The sequence below is a fragment of the Protopterus annectens genome, chromosome 1.part2 (genome assembly GCF_019279795.1).
Source record: "Protopterus annectens isolate FY-2018-M chromosome 1.part2, PAN1.0, whole genome shotgun sequence".
Lineage (NCBI taxonomy): Eukaryota > Metazoa > Chordata > Ceratodontiformes > Protopteridae > Protopterus > Protopterus annectens.
Genome location: NC_056727.1, coordinates 724,117,890 through 724,135,339, shown reverse-complemented (window position 1 = coordinate 724,135,339; position 17,450 = coordinate 724,117,890). Strand labels below are relative to the sequence as shown.

Here is a 17,450-nt window from a genome sequence, read left to right as displayed (position 1 = left end):
ATGGTTCCTCTTCTCTGGCTGTACTTATAGGGTGCTGACATCATCAGTGTTTTGAAAGGGTAATGTGCATCAGGTAGTGTGATCTGATTGCCAAAACTAACATGTTTTTCATACAGAAATGCCCACACACAAACTCCCCACATCCAAACACACACACACTTGCAGGTTTCAAACCCCTACCTAAATATGTTATGGCACTTGAGGGTGACACTGTAGCAGGTTGCGCTATTCTGATTACTGGCAGATGTCTCTTCTCCAGCTGTATGTATAGGGTGCTGTCATCATCACTGTTTGGAAAGGGTAATGTGCATCATGTAGTGTGATCTCCTGATTTCAAAAAAGCACATGTTTTTCATACAGAATTGCACACACACAGAGTCCCCACATCCAAAGACACACACATGCCATTTACAGGTTTCAAACTCCTACCTAACTATATTATGACACTCAGGAGAGATGCATTAGCAGAGTGTGCTATTCAAATTACTGGGAGGTTTCCCTTCTCCTGCTATACTTATAGGGTGCTGACATCATCAGTGTTTAGAAAGGGGAATGTGCATCCTGTAGTGTGTTCTCCTAGTTGCCAAAAGGGATATTTCTTTCATACAGTCTTGAACACACACTAACCCCCTCCACACACACTAAGCATTTACAGGATTCAAACCCCTACCTAACTATGTTATGACACTCGAGACAAATGCATTAGCAGAGCGTGCTATTCACATTACTGGGAGGTTTCCCTTCTCCTTCTGTACTTATAGGGTGCTGACATCATCAGTGTTTAGAAAGAGGAATGTGCATCCTGTCGTGTGTTCTCCTAGTTGCCAAAAGGGATATTTCCTTCATACAGACTTGCACACACACTAACCCCCGCCACACACACTGAGCATTTGCAGGATTCAAACCCCTACCTAACTATGTTATGACACTCGAGACGGACGCATTAGCAGAGCACGCTATTCGCATTACTGGGAGGTTTCCATTCTCCTGCTGTACTTATAGGGTGCTGACATCATCAGTGTTTAGAAAGAGGAATGTGTATCCTGCAGTGTGTTCTCCTAGTTGGCAAAAGGGATATTTCTTTCATACAATCTTGAACACACACTAACCCCCTCCACACACACTGAGCATTTACAGGATTCAAACCCCTACCTAACTATGTTATGACACTCGAGACGGATGCATTAGCAGAGCACGCTATTCGCATTACTGGGAAGTTTTCCTTCTCCTGCTGTACTTATAGGGTGCTGACATCATCAGTGTTTAGAAAGAGGAATGTGCATCCTGTCGTGTGTTCTCCTAGTTGCCAAAAGGGATATTTTCTTCATACAGACTTGCACACACACTAACCCCCTCCACACACACTGAGCATTTGCAGGATTCAAACCCCTACCTAACTATGTTATGACACTCGACACGGGCGCATTAGCAGAGCGAGCTATTCACATTACTGGGAGGTTTCCCTTCTCCTGCTGTACTTATAGGGTGCTGACATCATCAGTGTTTAGAAAGGGGAATGTGCATCCTGTAGTGTGTTTTCCCAGTTGCCAAAAGGGACATTTCCCTCTCACAGCCTTTCACACACACACAAACCCCACTCACCCACCCACACACACACACACACACACACACACACTGAGCATTTGTAGGATTCAAACCTCTACCTAACTATATTATGACACTTGAGGGAGACGCATTAGCAGAGCTCAGTACACAAATTACCAGTTTACCCTACAGCCACTACAATTTGTGGGTCCATGTGCTATGGCAGAACCACACACCACAGCCACATGGGGGAATACATATTGCACCTGTCCATCTGCAACGTGGGTACTCACTGTTCCACACCAGAGGTAGACCGCCATTGTTGATATCTGACCATACCCACCTTTCCCTGGACATCCATATCCCATCTCCACCCCCAGGCAAGGTTGTCACTGCACACAAACTGTATTTAACACAAGCAGACTCTACACTTGTGAAGACTGGGGTGGACGACTTCAGAGGACCCATGCCGGGGGACTATACTGGCCACTCAGCATAATCCTTGACAATTGCATTCTATGAGCATGTGTACAGTTTGCATTGATCATGCTATCCCACATATGCCCATGACTGCTTCACAACAAGACACCTGTCAGGTGTACACCAGCCATATATGAGCCGTACAACAGACAGAGTGAGCTAATACATTGCAGAGCTGTAGCCCACAGAGGGAGGACATCTGTGAACAGTTCTGGCACGGCACTTCATTCACACAAAATCATTACAACACAGTGTTGACAGTGGAATTGTCCAGAGAATGCACTCTGAAGTCCACCACATATTTGGGTGTGTGTGAACTTCAACAATATCTCACGTTTATGGTTGTGTGTTGGGTGTCATGTTGTGTACTAACTGGCCAACTGCTTTGTGTTTGCCACAACAGGGATTATACTGTGCCTGCAGGGATTGCATGGGATACTTTGCAGACAGTTCTCAACATACTTTCATAATGACCTAACACTGTAGTACCGTATAGTGTACTGATTCAGTACTTTCACTGTGGTGGACAGTATCCTGGGCTTTAGTCCTATGACTGCTTGACATCTTCATAGTGAGCACAGCAGACTGTGTAGGGGCCAGTTGTGCACATATGACCATGTTGCATTATGTTCAGATATGGACTACCTACACCAGGCTCATCCAACATTGCTAGTGTATTCCACAACATGGGTGGACATTGGCAAACACTAGCGATGTTCCCTAGGCCATTTCTGATGCTAGTCACAGGGTGTGTTTGTCCTTTGACACACATTGTAACTGGAGTTTGCCATGACATATGTCATGGTTAGTATACTGTGCCTTCGTCTACCTCTGACATAACAGTGATACCCAGGGTTAGCCTACCATCTCCCATCCACTCATCAGGATTCCTCTTGAGGGGTGTCGATAAGTGACTCTCTGGCTGACCTGTACCAGGAGTTTACTGAAGAGTGGGGTGCCTTCTGTGTTATGGATCATTCTGTACAGCTTGTCCTATGTATGTCAGTGCTGGGGTTCAGGTCTCTCATGTGCATAGCTCACTTCCATTCAGATTGTACAAGGTGCAGCATGTTCATTGATTCCAGGTTGGACATGGCTTCATACATCAGGCACAGCTTGCCTGTAGCTGGGCAGTATGGCAGTGTGTGGGGCTGCAGTTTGTTTACTCAGGCAACACATGGCATCTGATCATGCTCTTTGCTACTCCTGGTGGGGTACTGTTGTGGACTTTACAGTTGATGGAGGTGTCTGCTGAGGTATATCCCACAGGGGCTATTGTAGTCAATTGTGACGCTGATGGAGGATGACTGCAGAGCCACAGTGACATCCCTTTATCTACATCTGCCAACCTTCATGTTTGGGTGGGTATATAGTATATGTTTCTCACGAACACTACAGCCACATGTTTGTCCAGTGCAGGATATCTATCACCTTTTGTACCCAGGTCTCACATTACATGTTAGGTACGTCATGGGTTAACACCTGTGTGGTAATTTGTGGGCACTTACTGTATATCCATGGTGGTTGTCTATACACAGTTCTGCAATTAGCTTGCTGACATGGCTATGGCTCCAGTTGTCTGTTTGTAGGTGGCCCTTTTGTGGGTTGCTTGTGTCAGCTGGGGGTCAGATATGGTGGGCTGTTTGTACTCCTCTGCATACATGTTCAGTCACAGTCCTTCCATGTTGGCCTATACCTATGGGACATATATACAGAAAGGGGGGGGCCAGGACCAGGCCTTGTGGGATGCCACTCATATCTGCTTTGTAGTCTGACATGGATGCGGCCTGTCTGACCATGTCAGTTCTGTCCTTGGTCTGGTTTGCAAGCCCTCTACTGACATAGGGGTATATATTTAAGCTGGTGAACATATCCATACTGAACTCGTAAGGTATTGTCTAGAAGCATGTGCACGGTACAGCTACGCTGTGTGGACCACATTGCCCTCATCAATGACCTTAATGACTGCTTCAAATGCGTCAGACATGTTTAGGGGCAGGTTCTGCAGTTACGACAGCCACACTGTGTAGGGTCCAGTATCAGTAGGTCCACAATAGCCTTCTGTCTGCAGTACATACTGATCCTTTCCATAGCTGTGTAGAACAAGCTTGTCAGGATCCTGGGGTGGTAGTTTGGAGTATCCATTCAGGCAACACCTTTGTTGTGAAGGACCACTGTTGTTGTACACTGCTCTTTGGGTACATATCCTGTGGTAAGGCTGACATTGGGCAGTAGTGTGATTTTGGCATTCCATTATTCTTGGAGTCCATGTTGGCCTCAGCCCAGGACACCATCACATACCTTTGCTGCTGTGTGTTTTGCTTTGCAGATGATGGCTGTTACCTCAGCATCTGCAATGTCAGGGGACCAGCAGTCTGCTGGGATAAATATTTTGCACTCTGGGGGGGTGGGTGTTTGCACTGCACCTGTCAGGTTGTATGTTAGCAATATGTGTGTGTGTTTGGTATGTTGTTTGTAATATCTGTGTGATTCGGAGCATATCTGTGGATGCCCAACATGGTTCCATGAGCAGGTCATGTCATTTTAGGCATCCTTGTTATTATTTGAGTGAGTCAGAGGGGGTATCATTCCCAGGGTTCCTACTGAGCCAGTGTATGTGCTATGCGTTGCCTCTTTGCCAAGGCCAGGGCATACTGGGCACGCCTCCTTCTGTCTACTGGGGCAGGCTCAGGTTGTTCCTCCTCTGAGTCACGCTCTGCCTGTGATGGCCTTGGCAATGGTGGGGGGCTGTTTGGCCCAGCCCTATGCTGGTCCTGCTGCAGCTGTTTTCGCAAGATCATATTATGTAGCATAGCACATACCATGACAATTTGGGTACATGTAGTTGGTGTGTACTGCAAGGCTCCACCAGATGTGTCCAGACACCGGAACCATGACTTGAGCAGCCCAAACACATGCTCTATTACATTACGTATTTGTGCATGTGCCTCATTATGGCGTTCCTGTTCAGGTGTGTGTGTGTTTCTGATGGGTGTCATCAGCCACGGCTCCAGTGCATAACCTGCATCCCCCACTAGGTGTCTGTGTGGGATGACCCCATTGGCAAATGTCTGGTACAGCTGCGTCAAATGCCAGATATGGGAATCGTGGTAACTCCCAGGGCAGCCAGCACACACATTCATTATTATGCCCTGGGCATCACACACGACCTGGCAGTTGATGGAGGGGAAGCCCTTGTGGTTAATGTAGGCCCTACCCCACTCACCGGCTGGTGCTTTGATGCGTATGTGCGTGCAGTCTATTGCACCCACTACCTCAGGGTATTCCGCTATTTGCTGGAAGAGACGCATATTGCTGGCCAATACCTCACGGGCATTGGGGAAATATACATGATCACCGACATGTGCTGACATGGCATCCAGGAACTGGTGCAGTACCCTGGAGGCTGATGCCTGTGATATCCCCATCATATCGCCAGTTGGTCTCTGGAAGGTACCTGTTGCTAGTATTCTTAGGCCAACACATACCTTGGTTTCCACTGGGATGGGTTCCCCTCTGTTGGTTCTGTGTGTGAGGCGTGGTCTGCACAGCTCAACAATTTGCTGCAGGAGCTCTCTGTCCACTCTATAGCGCTCTACTATCTCCAGCTCATGTAACCCGTGGTAGGTGACCCTGGGCCTGTATACTCTTCTCTGTCTCCTCAGTGTGGGTTGTCTGGCACCATCTGCATTGTCACCACCCTCAGCAAGTCGCCTATGTCTCATTATGACAGCTATGGCAGCCCCTAACATTTCTGCTCTGAGTGAAGCTTTTTCAGTTTTCGCTTCTATTAGCTTACTCCTGTCTTGCAGTGTCTCTTAAGAGAAACATCCTGCACTACTGTTTGCAGAGTTTTAAGTGCTGGGCTGGGATACTATTCTGCCTGTGTAATTGCCTGCTTCTAATTGTTTTCACCTGCTAGCTTCAGCAGTTATCCCTGCTAGCGTCCTATTAATTCTGTTGCTTCCTTTTTCCTTTCTGTTTCTTCAGGGGGGAGCAACGTGCATACCAGCAGAAACATGCTCACAGTGGCTTACACATGCGCACACGTGCTTACACAGTTCAGAATCTACTTATTTGGGTTAAAACGCGCGCACACCCGCGCAAACACTGTTACATGTCTGCCAACAGCCTCCAACATGCTCAGTCTGCCCTACACGCACGCACACCAGCGCAAACAGTGTTAAACATCTCCCAACACACTCCCACATGCTCAGTCTGCCTTACACGCGCGCACAGTGCCCTACTCGCGCTTCATGGTGCGCACACGTGCGCATGCACGCCCAGCAAGAAACTTTGGTGTAAGTAACAGTGTATACCTTCCATTTCTTGACTTTCCCTGACTTATCTAGTGGCACACCTCTTTCCATGATCTGTGATTGTGATCTGTCATGTTACACTGACCTCCAATGAACTGCATTTCTTTCTACCATTCCCCCCTGTGATGTCACCTATCTCCTACTCTATTCCTCCCCCTTATGTATCTCTTACACTACTCAGACTGTGCTCATTTGCTATGTGACTGTGAGATTCAGTATCCTAACCCTCATTTACATGAGATTGCCTACTAATGCTTAGTTATATGTCTTAGACTCAGCTTCCCCCCTTAGCAACCACTACACGGTGGCCATGTTGTTTTTGGTCTGCTGGTCCCTGCATTGTCATTCCATGTATTGCATGAAACCCACATTTGTGGATTTATAACCTTCTTTTTTATGGTTTTATACAGCGCAGCCCGTTTGCACGGGGCTGCGCTGGGTTTAAACATCGGCGATCGCCGAAAAAAAAATTATATTTTTAATATTTTTGTCTCAGGTTACCTTGCCAATGGCCACATATTTGGCCATTGGCATGCTGCCTGAGACATATGCACCCTTTATTTGGAGCTGACATGGCTCCGTTGTGAAATTTGCAGAAACGTACTCAGTTGTCAACTGAGTACATTTCTGCAGCTAAAACGTCTCTTTCACGGACTGGTTTCTGCTTTGTGGATCGCTAATATACCTCATTTGCATACCTTTCGGCTGCAAGTGAGGTATTTAGCATGTCCACGCCCAGTCCGTGTAAGAGACGTTTTAGCTGGTCTCTTACACGGAGTTTAGGGCTGTTCCTGGATCGCGAGGCTTGCATGGAGTGTTACACGTCTCTTACACTCCGTGCAAGCCTTTGTGAATCCTGCCCTATGTCTTTAATTTATATAGAACAATAATAAATCAGAAATGTCTGCATATTATACACTAGTAATGGTATTAACTGCTTCTAAAATTATAGTAGGTGCAATACAGGTGTATTTTGTGGTGATCTGAGAGATTCTGTTTAAGAAAAATATCTGATGAGATGTTACAAATACAACTGCAAATTGATGTTTTATGAATAAACCAGTGAAACATGGCAGACTTATAGTTGCTAATAATTATGAAGAAGTAAAGAGTTTATACAGATTTATACGTACTACAATGGAAGAAAGTTCAGCTACAAAACAAATCACCTGAGCAGCTGGTAAATAAACCTAGATGACACAGCAATCTAGACATGATTTTTACAAATATTGCCACCTCTTACATTACTCTCTAGTGGCCTCCTTCCCCTGTGAAATTGAACCATAAACATATGACCTTCTCCTTTAAACTCCCAAAACTCCTCCAGCAAATCTCATTGAATTTAAGGACTACAAACATGTCAACCTACTCTGTAACAAAATTTCAAAATTCACTTAATACAGCTGCAAGCTTCACTATGGAATTCTACACCCATTTAGAAAAAAAATACATACAGCTCGCAATCCCTTCCAAAATTAAGTATCATGGGAAATTCAAAAAGAAACCATCCTGGTGGTCCACCACCACAGATAATCTACACAACAAAAGAAAAAGAATGCTTAATTTATTTAATAGATCCAGACTTCCTCTTCTCAGGGATTATATCCAAAGCATTTTAACTCATTGCAGAATAATAGGTTCATAGGTAGGTACTAGGCTATTGGCCTTAGGGCCTATATAAGCCTAGCCAAAAGGTACCCTAGCTTTCGCCACCCAAGAAAATTATTTTCCTATGCCACTGTCGAGCAGAGCCACAGAAGTGATCCCCGGGGTGAATTTCCTATCTCCCATCCAATCATCAAGATTTTTCTTGAAGAGTGCTAATGAGGAGCTTTGTTTGATATAGATATGTAGTTTGTTCCAGAGTATGGGAAATCTCTGGGACAGGAATCTATCCCTGCAGCATGTTCTGTTTATTGTGGTTACAAGGTTTAGGTCCCTAGAGTGTGTAGCTCGTAGGGATTGGGATTTCTTTAAGTGGAGCATGTCCAAAAGCTCTGGGTTTGACATAGCTTTGTGTGTTAGGCAGAGATCCCCTCTGAGTAGGTGATATGTGACGGAGTAAAGCTGCAGTTTTTTGAGACGGACTGCGTAGGGCATCTGTTTGAGGATGGTAATCCTCTTTGTGAGGTACTTCTGCGGCCATTCCAGTTGTTGTAGATGTCTTGTGAGGTACATACTAAAAGGGGCATTGTACTCTATAATGGGTCTAATGAGTGATGAGTAGAGGGCAACAGTGACCTCTTTTTTCCTGGATGAGAAACCTTTTGTGATGAGGTGTGCCACATAGAAGGATTTTCTGACTACTGTGGCGATGTGATTATCAAAGAAGAGACTACTGTCCACCTGTGTCCCAAGGTCTCTTATCACACTTTCGGTGTTAAGTAGACTACCACCTATGTGGTAGTTCATGGGTACAGAGTTTTTACCAAAAGGGATGACAATGCACTTTTTGGCATTGAGTTTGAGGCCATGGCTTTGACACCAGGCATCTGTCTCAGCGAGGTCCTTTTGTAGGATGTCTACATCTTTTCGAGTTTTGATTATGGCTCCTAGTTTGCAGTCATCTGTGAACTTCATTAGCCAAAGACCTTCTGGGTTAGCCTGTACTTCAGAGAAGTAGATACCAAACAGGAGAGGACCCAGGACTGAACCCTGTGGTACTCCACTTGTCACTGGTCTGAAGTAGGATTTGGAGTCTGCTACTTTCACAGTGTGGGTTCTGTCAGTGAACCAGTTGGCAACCCATCTTGTGACATAGGGACTTATACCTAGTTTAGTGAGTTTATCTATAACTCCAGAGTGGGGGATGGTGTCGAAAGCCTTGGCAAGATCTAGATAGGCTGTGTGAACCACCTTACCCTCATCTATGGCTTTGGTGACTGCTTCAAAGAAGTCTATCAGGTTTAGGAGACATGATCTGCCTTTTACAAACCCGAACTGGGTGGAGTCCTGAGTTTGGAGATTACCAATGTCATTGTTTATAAGTTCCATGATGATACGTTCCATAGCCTTGCAGACCAGGCTCATCAGGCCAATGGGGCAGCGGTTTCCGGGGTCCATGGTGGCTACCCCTTTGTGGAGTGGGATAACAGTCACTGCGTGCCATTCAGTGGGTACATAGCTTGAGGTGAGGCTATGATGGAACATGGTACTTAGGTGGGGTGCCAGTTCGTTCTGTAGTTTATGTAGAACAGCCTGGGATGTTGTCAGGTCCCATGGATGCTGTGTTCTTGGCTTTGGAGAGTGTGTTTTTTACCTGTGCAGCCATGATTACAGGAACTTTGCATTCTTCTGGTATAGAGATGGGCCCTTTAGGGGATGACAGGGGGGTAAAGTTAGCACTGAACCTATTTGCCAGGATGTTGGCAATATCAGTTGGTTCTGTATATTTAATGCCATTGTGCTGTAACTCAGAGCAGATCTGAGTGTTGCCATTGAGATTCTTGACATAGCTATAGAATGTTTTGTGGTTGTTTTTAGAGTCAGTGGTGATTTTGTTTTTATAACTAGCGTTGGACGATTTTATGAGGGATCTCAGCTTCTTACTGAAGCTGACCAGGGAGTTTCTCCAATCATGGCATTTTACTCTTTTTTGCAACAGTTTCTTTCTTCTGTTGTAGAGTTTGTTTATGGCAGGGGACCATCAAATTGGCTTCCATTTTTTGGAGGATAGCATCTTGGTTCTGTTAGGGATTGCACGATCCATGCACTTGTGTAAGTGCTTATAAAGTTCATTCGTGTAGGATTCAGCAGTCATACCTCTGTTGTCCATCAGCATGGATGTTGTGAAGTTTGCCACTTCTGTCTTAAGAAGCATGAAGTTGGCTTTGGAGAAATTTTTTTACTGTGGTTTCCCTAATGAGGGGTGGGAGGTGTGTGTGTGAATGTCTAGGGTGATTAGCTTGTGGCTGGATCTCACTAACGAGATATTGACCTCTGGTGTGGAGCACCGGTTGCCCATGTTGGTAATAACCAGGTCTAGGATATTACTGTCCCTGGTTGGGGTGTGGAAAAGTTGATCCAAGGCATTGGAATTTATGAATTCCAGAAAACGTTGAGAGAAGAGTTGGTACATGAGTAGTTTTCCCAGTTAATGGTAGGGTAGTTGAAATCGCCCGTTATTAGGGTGTTAGGTTGTAACCTAATATTTTCCAGTGTATCAAGAAATGAGGAGTGGGAATCCTGGGGTATGGTAGGGGATCTGTAGCAAGCTACAATTTGGATTGTGGTCTTGCCCAGAGTTAGTTGCACTTGGATAATCTCGGATGCATTATGCTGAGCAACCAGCCTGGAGGTGTGGATATCCTTAATGAATATGGACACGCCTCCGCCTTTAGTGTTTCGGTCCAGGTTAGGTGGCCGAAAGGTGTGGTATGAATTATAGCCTGGTAATGCAAGGGTATTCTCTGGAGCCTTGAACCAGGTCTCTGTCACTGCACAGATGTCAATGTTCTCCATTTTAAGGAGTGCCTTGAGTGAGTGCATTTTCAGGTTTAGACTTCTAGCATTGAGTAGCAATACCCTCAGATTCTTCTTGCTTGTACATGTTACGGTGGTGAATTTGTCATTTGAACCTTGCCTAAAAAAGGCAATATGGGGGGGGGGACTAGAGCCTTAGCCAGTATCCGAAATCCCAGGGGTGACAGGTGCAGGCCATCTCTGGCAAAGCATTATGGTTTGTCGATCATGTCATCCCACCAAAAGAGCCTAAGGAGCCCATGAAATTAGGCTACTCTCTGAAGCCAAAATTAATTAGCAATTCTTCTTTAGCTATGTTAGAAAACTAAAATCTGTATCACCTGTAACTTATTCATAATAACCTTTCCTATTCTGACCCAATAAACTCTGTAAATATCCTTGCAAAAAATGTAGTCAACTTCACCCCAGGTGTTCTGTTCAGATCCCTTATATACCTGAATTCCTTAGTTCCTCAATTATCTCTAAAGGTTAAAATACCTGTTGCTTAAGCAATAGTGTTGAACATGCCCTTGCAAATGCACACCTTAAGCTGTGTAAAACAAGTTTAGCTACTGGTTTTGTCTCTGAGTGGAGCAACATAGTGGTTTTGCCCCCCCCCCCCACCAAGGGTGGCCTTATAATCAACCTGGGTAATTACAGATCAGCCAAACAAGCCTGATCTACAAAGGCATGAAATGTGTGACTCCGAAACTGTGATATCAATAGTCTTGCTAGACTTGACCCCCAACATTTTGACTTTATAATGGGTAGAATCAGGCTATTTATTCTGGTGAACTACTTCAAAAGGGTTATGTAAGTTGTAGCTAGTGGCCATGTAGTGCGTGTGGCATATCTTGACCTAGCCAAGACCTTTGACACCACTCTCCAATGCTGGCATCATATAAAAGCGAAATAATTTAAACATTAACCCATATGTGGTAAGATGGATAGAAAATTGGCTGGAAGACAAACCGGACCCCCACAGAGTGTGAGTTGCAGGTTCCTCATCGGAAAGTATGAATGTGAACAGTGGTGTCCCTCAGGACTCAGTGTTGGGACCTTTCCTTTTTGATAATTACTTTTCAGATATCCAAGCAAAGAGCCAACATCTCTGGCTAACAAAGTCTGTAGAAGACTGTAAACTGGGTGTTGTTTTTTAAGTCGCACTATGATACCCAGACCCCCATGAATGAGCTCTTCCTAGTAAACCCTTAGTGTACTAAAATTGGGCTCAAACTAGATGCTAAAAAGTGTAGTATCATCACTTTTGGTAGACAGCTCCTCCCCTCACTACACTATATACACAAAATACTACTACAAAATGAAAATGTAGTCAGGGACCTAAGTACTTAGATTGACTGCTCACTTTCTTTTGACCATTATGTGACAATGACTGTCAGGAAATTACTTTATTTAGCCCAGATAATTGCCAAAGCAATATTATCAAAGTCTAACAAGATATGTCTTCATTCAGTGTCTTACAGACTTTTGAGAGGAGACCTTTGTCTTATTTATTGCTAGATTACAGACCCAATTGTCAGGGATATCCTGTCTCACTGCAAGTACAATATCTTCACTAATACTAGAACAAAGGTCCTAAATCTACACTAATAGATAAATAAAACATGGTGGAGAGAAAGGTTTATTACCCAGTGCCTCCCAAATCTCTGGAATAAAGTTCCCTGGCATGTTGCACAGAGCAATTTGCAATCTTTCTTTAAAATTTACATACATGAATGAATTGTATATATAAAAGTACACCAGGATTGACTGGCACCTCCTTCCTGGAAAAATGAGGCACAGTTTGAGGGAGGTACTGGCAAGGCATGAATGGTCATAAGACTCAGTGGCCTTAGAATATCAATGAAGTACAGCATTTAGTGGGCAACTCATTACAAGGTTTCTACCTTGACCTTGTTGAAGCACAGCATAAATTTCTACCACTATTATTACATTTAATGCTTCGCTTATCTTTGACGGTAAAGGTAGAAGCCTCATGCTCCCACAGATTAGACCCAATAGCTTTCACTCTTCTTTCATACCACCACCATGTGGTATGACACCCCACTGCATATAGTCAGATAATAAATAGATCAGTGTGTGAGACTCACCAGTGCTACGAGATAGGCTGTATATCACATATTTTATGACCTGATGAAGAGTAGAAGGCCTTAGCTTTGTATTAGTAAAACAAATGCTACTACAAGAACTTCTGCTCACATGGGAAATCTGAGCAAAGAAGATGGTTGTGAATCACGTGGCACAGGGAAGCAACTAGAACCAATTGCATACTAATGTGTGGGACGCCAAACATCTAGTCTTACTGCATAATTAAATCATTACTTCAGTGGTCTGATCAGAGACCAAGTGCTATTGATTATAAAGTTTATCTATGATTTTCCTACATTCATTCACTCCTCTTTTCTGCTGGTCATTATATACCAGTAAAAACATATATTGCGATGCATCAATCTCCTCAGCTAAATAAAAATGTATTACTATTTTTCCCGTCCATTCAAAAATGCATGACAATTGTGTAATCTGATTTTAAGGCCTACAAATGATGCATTTCCCTTTTATAATGCTAAATAAAAGCAAGGTTAATGTTTCTGGTATGCACCAGTAACTCTACACCCAGCATTCTTTCTTACTTCATAAGCTTTGCCGTAGCAGCATTATCCATCAGAATGAATAGTTAATCCTGATTTATATGAACTGTAGGTCTGTTTCCATGAGACACAATCCTTTGGGCATCTAATTTGTTTTAAAAACAGGTATTTCCAGTATACAGTGAAGAATGGTCTGGGATGGGCTAGGTGAAATAGGGGAAGATTATTACCGTTTTAAAGGTGTGTTTGGAAATGGCAAAAAAAAAAAACAGAAACAGATATTTCGTTATGCATGTTACATATGAAATAACATAATACTATAATTGTTTTTTGGTAGTAAGACAAAACAGATGTTTTATCTGAAGCTTGTCAGACATTACTATAGGTACAGTAGGAGGAGTTTAAAAGCATTTGTAAAGTACCAGCTAAATCAGAACTAGTAAGGAATTTCACAGTTGCAAGAACATGTTAATGAAATACTGCTTTGTGAGAATTTACTGTGGAAAAAAGCAAGCTGGAATGCTGTCATGGGATAGATTTGTGGGGTTACATCTGAGAGAGTCCTGAAGTGGTTTTCACAGAACATGAATTTTTATTTGGTTAAATTTGTGCACTTAGTTTCAGATTACAAGTATATGTGTATTTTGTTGGCTCTCTCCACCTTAATTACTCTTCTATGCATTTTCTTTATATAAAGAGGGAATGATAAAGTATTGCTTGTGGCTACCTAGTGTGATGCCGTGTACTGGCCCAGTAATCAAAGAGCCTCAATCCTCACCACTAACACCAGTGAGGGATGTCCACATTGAGAAGTACAACAAATACACTCACAATAAAAAGTAAAATTTCCCTTAAGAGCATGCAGAGATCACAGTCAGTCTAGGGCTGGTTTCTACCTTTCTCTCCAGATCCCCAATAAGACTCCCCACTGGCACAGCTATAGGGTACAGATCTCAGCCGAGTAGTCAAGCCAAAACCTCCAGTGCCCTCTCTGTTAAACCAGTGCTTCATGTCCCTGCCCAACTAGCTGACACACACACACTTTGAGATTTGGTTTATATACAAATACACAGACACTCCTGGGGAGGGCTGGCGCAGGTTCTCCAGCTATGGCCCCTCCTGTCAGGCTATAACTGCCACCAACTACTCTTATCAGCTACTAAAAAGGCCCTTACCAAAGGATGTCCAATTTATACTGTGCAATATCATTATCCAAATAGTAAGTGGATGAACAGCAAGGCTTATTGGAGTGGCTTTGTACAGTATCACGAAATACATGCAAGTACTCTACAGCTTAAATTATCTGTACACAAATCTGTACACAAAACAGCCACAGTTGAAAGGTTTAAAATATTTTCTACTAAATAATAAAAACACAAGACAAATCTCCTCAATTCAACAAAGTGCAAGTTAAGAGTTCAGAAATAACAGGAAAATGCTTAAAATAACACTGTAGAATAGTCTGACATAAATATAGAAAACAGCTAGACTAAATCTGACTAAATTCCTATCTAAGTCTCAGAGCAATCACAGTTCTAAATAAACTTACATATAGAGCAAAGACATACACTTTTGAGTGTATGTTCTTCAGACAAAATCCAAAATGCTCTCTGATTCTCTCTCTCTGAGAAAGTCTTAAAAAAATAATACAACAGTGCTGACTCATTTTAGATTACATCATTCTTCTGTGGTTCCCAGGCTAACAGAAACTCAGATTTTCAACATTTCTTTGATCTTGCAGCTGGCCAGGAAATTACAGCAATAAAATACATTATATATGTAAAATCTAGCAAGTAACTCTGGTCTCAAAACCATAGAAGGAATTCCTCAGTCCAGACATTGTGTCTCCGAGCTTTGAGATCAAACAGTCATACAACACTTGACTTATCAGCTTTCTTCCAGCAGAGTGCACTGTGGTTACATTTTTGAAGTTTAACATTTACCACAGTTTTCTTAGATATAAGAAGACAAACCTGTAGATTATATTCATATTTACTATGACATAGAATTATCTACAAAATTCTAGCTAGCTAGGCTGGCAGCCTTCACATATTTTCACATATCTTCCCCCTCAGAGAACTTAAGCTAGTTTTTCAAGTGACCCTTGAGAAATGTTGCTTGAGAGGGTTAGGTCTATCTGAGTTTACCTTACCCCATTCCCTGTCTTGAGAGCCCATCTGCATTGGCATTGCTAATCCCACTGTGGTTCTGCACTGAGATATCATACGCTTGCAACTTTAGGTTCCATCTTACCAACTTAGCATTTTGCTGGCTGGCTCAGTGTAACCATGTTAGGGGATTGTGATCTGTAACTACAGTGAATTTTCTTCCATACAGATAAGGCTGAAGTTTCTGCAATGCCCACACTATGGCTAGACATTCCTTTTCTACAGCTGCACAGCATTCCTCACTGGGTTGAAGCCTATGACTGAGATAAACCACTGGGTGCTTTTCATCCTCTGAAGAAATATGGCTAAGTACACCCCCCACACCATGGTTTGAAGCCTCCACCTGCACATCAAATTCTTTGCTGTAATCTGGACTGGCTAACACAGGGGGTCCTCCCAAAGCTTCCTTGAGCTTCTGGAATGCCTGCTCACATGCTGGGATCCACACTACCTTATCTGGTCTGTTTTTCCTTGTCAGGTATGTGAGGGGAGCAGCTATGGTACTATAACTAGCGATTAACTTTCTGTAGTACCCTGCTGTCCCTAAGAATGCCCTCAACTGCTTTTTCATAACAGGTACAGGCCATGCCTGAATGGCTTCCACTTTGGCAGGTTCTGGCCTGATCATACCACTCCCCACTCTATGTCCCAGGTAGGAGACCTCTGCAATACCCACCTGACATTTGCTCAGCTTAATGGTTAACCCTGCCCTCTGTAGTCTGCCCAGCACCTCCCTGACATGTTGAATGTGCTCTTGCCAGGAATGGCTGTAGATGGCAATATCATCTAAGTAAGCAAGGGCAACCCCTCCTGCTCCTGCTAGGATATGATCTACCAGCCCCTGGAAAGTTGCTGGCACATTTTTCATCCCAAATGGCATCTTTGTGAACTTATACAAGCCAAAGAGAGTCACAAAGGCTGACCTCTCTCTAGCAGTGGGAGTCAAGGGCACCTGATAGTAACCCTTGGTAAGATACTTAGCCCCACTCAGCTGCTCTAGGGCTTCATCTGTCCTAGGCATGGGATAAGCATCTGACTCTGTGTGACTACTTAATTTCCTGTAGTCCACACAGAACCTGGTGCTGCCATCCTTCTTTGGCACCAGCACCACTGGGGAGGCCCAGGGGCTGTTGGACTCTTGAATTACCCCTTGTTCCAACATCTCCTGTATCTCCTCCCTCAGAGTCTGTTTGACTCTCTCAGGCACCCTATGAGGGGCCTGCCTAATAGTTCTTTGGGGTCCTGTATCCACCTGGTGCTGCACCAGGTGGGTGCACCCTGGTTTCCCAGAGAACATGTCCCCAAACTCCTGTAACACTGCTCGGATTTCTCAAACCTGGTAGGAGATAGCTGCTGGGAAATTGCTACCCCTTCCACTGAGGTGTCAGTCCGAGCCTCACTGAGATCAGTCACTAGATCTTCCTCAGACTCCTCCTGCAATCCACTACAAATACTCAGCACAAGGGCTGTAAAGTTGTAAAGTTTCATCATGTTAACATGGTACAATGTGTGCTCCTGCCTATTGCCTAGCAGTTCTACCAGGTAGTTAACATCACTTACCTTGCTTACCACCTTATAGGGTCCCTCCCAGGCTGCTTGCAGCTTGCTGTGTCTGAGGAATGAGAACCATTACCTGCTGCCCTACAGCATACTTTCTAGCTCAAGCATTCCTGTCATACCATACCTTCTTCTGCTGTTGGGCTTCTGCCAGGTTCTCCTGGGCCAAGCTCATGAGTTCCCTGATTCTTGTCCTATGGTTTAGGACATATACCACAACAGACACCTTTTGAGATTCACACTCACATTCCCACTCATCATGAATTAAATCTAGAGGTCCCTTCACCCTATGCCCATACAGCAACTCAAAG

The 17,450-nt window shown here is 43.9% G+C and overlaps 1 protein-coding gene across 2 annotated transcripts in view; it reads right to left on the bottom strand.

Annotated features, from left to right (window-relative positions):
- The window catches only part of CAPN2 (calpain 2), a 602,999-nt gene that overhangs the window by 394,985 nt on the left and 190,564 nt on the right, over nucleotides 1-17,450 (bottom strand). The gene's annotated exons all lie outside the window — the stretch shown is intronic.